At 37.9% G+C, this 2720-nt stretch overlaps 1 protein-coding gene across 1 annotated transcript in view; it reads right to left on the bottom strand.

Annotated features, from left to right (window-relative positions):
* LOC119594717 (transcription factor SPT20 homolog) overlaps positions 1-1929 on the bottom strand; it is a gene marked incomplete at its 5' end in the record, with an annotated part of 7339 nt that extends 5410 nt beyond the window's left edge. The window contains 1 exon segment of the mRNA XM_037943776.1: positions 1869-1929.
* Between the last annotated feature and the right edge of the window lie 791 nt (positions 1930-2720).

The following is a 2720-nucleotide window of genomic DNA, read 5'->3' as shown; positions in this document are numbered from 1 at the left end:
CCAAGACAGTATTTGCCGGGGGAGGGGGGGATTGGAAGCAGAGCCCCCCTATTAACTCATCCTGGGATCATGCCCAGCTCTGCAACTTCCTATTTTTCTACCAATTGAAATCATTTTTAGAACCTACTGAAATGCCTATCAGTTTTGCCTTTACTTTTTTGATACCGCATTTGAACGATAAAATTTTGTTAGAATATATCACTCTGGTCTATACGAATTGCATGTACATGGTAAAAATAAGTATCGGTGCACTACATGTACACATTATGACAACAGAACAAAGGGCAGTTGAAAAGTAGTGGCCATTTTTATACACACTGGCAGCCCTACTATCAAATGCATGTCGAAGAACAGTAGGATAACAGTAAATACTTCTATTGCAACTGCGAAACCGATAACACATGTTAACCCTTTACGCGCTCACAACTGGAACTAGGTCTACGAAGTGATAGATCCCAGGCCAGTCAGAATGCGACTGCAATACATTTCACGAACGTCTCGGTTGGGGATTTAGCCTTTCATTATTCGTGAATCTTATCTGGCATCTCAATATGAAAATATATTGAAGATGCACATGGAGTTTCTGTAATTTTGAATACATGTTCTTCATATAGGCAGAATACAAAGTGAATATTTAGCATCTCTTGAATTTCAGTCTTATGAGGTATTGTTTCGGTAGGATGCACATCTTTCTCAAGTCATCCTATGCCGCCTTGACTAAAAGGAAAAGCTGTGCGGCTCGATTTATTAATATATTACATTAAAGGAGCCAAGACAAGCAATTACACTTGACAAGAATTAGTTGTGCGATATTCGGACTCGCTATGAATATGGAACTCACGGAGGATGGATACGAAAAAACGCTTAAAGCAATACTTGTACTTCCATGTGAAGATCCGTGGATGTAAAAAAAAAAAAAAAATGGCCGAATCAGGATTTGAAAGTTTCAGACTTGCTTAGCAAATGAGCTGTGCACATGAACAGTGCAATTCGCACATGGTAATTGCAATTCGAAGCCTTCAATTTCTTGCTCCCGATTAGAAATCACGCCAGCATATGGCGTGATTTATCAAAACAATCTTCGATGATGCCAGGTGTTGTAAGGACCACTGGCCATTAAACATGTTAACAGTTTCAGAACACTAAAAATAAAAGCAAATAAAAGAAAATCGCCTTATATTCGAGAGGACGGCAATTACGAAGACTGGCGGCCAGTATTGATAACGCCGTTACACTCAGCACCTAAACTTGTCAGCTTATAGCATGCCTGAAGATCGGCGCTATGAAGCAATCGCCGAGTTGTTCGATTCATTGAACGAGCCACAGTCAGGCAAGCCAACCCTCCCACATCTACGGTTCCTCATGGCCACCGCATTTTTATTTATTTGTTACCGCGTGTTTACATTGATTTTACCGTTTTATAGTCTACTACACAAGCTTTATAACTTTCTGCCACAGATCTATTTTTTTTTCACTGTACACTTTTTTCCCCACTTTATGCTTTTACCGTCTTACATATTCTATCTCAAGCTCTATAACCGTATATTCATTTCTACCACAGGTCACCGACTAGACCTCGCCCCCTCGATTCCTGGTAAAAAGGTGGTGTTCATGGCGGAGGAAGTGGATTTAGTCTTAATATGGGAGACTAAGACCCGGGATTTCCTTCTCTGATGTAGGAAATTCGTTTATTTTTACCCAAGACCCATTTAATCTTACGATGACTATTCATTCTGGTAATTATCGACGCTGCAATACGAGTAAAATCTTATTTTCACATCGCAAGTAATAACTATCGGCAAGGCTTCCGGAGCGACCGGACAAAATCCCTTAAGATTCCTTCTTAAAAAAAAAAAAAAAATACATACCTGGTTAAGTAATCCTCGAGCACCAACTGTATGAAAATCTAGAAAACGATGCTCCTTGCAGAAAAAAAATTATTACACTACACGAAACCTAAGAGACACACCAGCGCCTTGAAGAAAGTAAGGTAACAACTGACCTTACACGAGTCAAGGTCAAGCCAGCTAACCTTGCTTAGTTTTCCCGCCATAAGATGTATGAAGAACACACAACTTCGTATCAATATCGTTCGAAAAAAAATGATGCGAACACGAAGGCTGTTCTCAGCGCCATCTGTTGTGCTGACGCGACACTAAGATTGGTTTTATGATGTATGAAATTTGATGTTTTTTTTATTGTTATTTCTTTATCAGTACCTACAGATAGTTTATAGATGTGACATGACACTGATTAAGATCTTCGAATACGCGTCTTTCGTGTCAAAAATAGTAATTAAAAAAGCGAAGACTTTTCTCCTGCCATCTACCGGTGAGACGCAACTTTACTCTAAACGGGAAGATTAGAATGCATGAAACTTTCCAGTCTTTCATATATAGTTACAATCGAAGGCAAACAAGCCATTCTTGAAAAAAAATCTCTTTTGCTCGAAAATGCTCTCGTTTGTGTATTTAAATAGTTACCCTATTATTAAGCTATTATAATAAATGCACTTCTAAATAAATTGAAAATATTTCTACGATATTTACATACTCATTCTTAAAATCCATGTTTTTTTGGTCTATTTATGCATGTTCATATAACGTAGTTACTGCAATTTTTATAGAGAATGAAATACCGAAATACATGTCTATTTTCTAGGATTTAGAGATTTCGGAACAAGACATTCAATTAAAAAACATTGGCGGATGATAAATACT

Source organism: Penaeus monodon, chromosome 34 (assembly GCF_015228065.2).
Source record: "Penaeus monodon isolate SGIC_2016 chromosome 34, NSTDA_Pmon_1, whole genome shotgun sequence".
Taxonomy (NCBI): domain Eukaryota; kingdom Metazoa; phylum Arthropoda; class Malacostraca; order Decapoda; family Penaeidae; genus Penaeus; species Penaeus monodon.
Note: the sequence above shows the minus strand (reverse complement) of the source record. Positions and strands in the feature narration are given on the sequence as shown.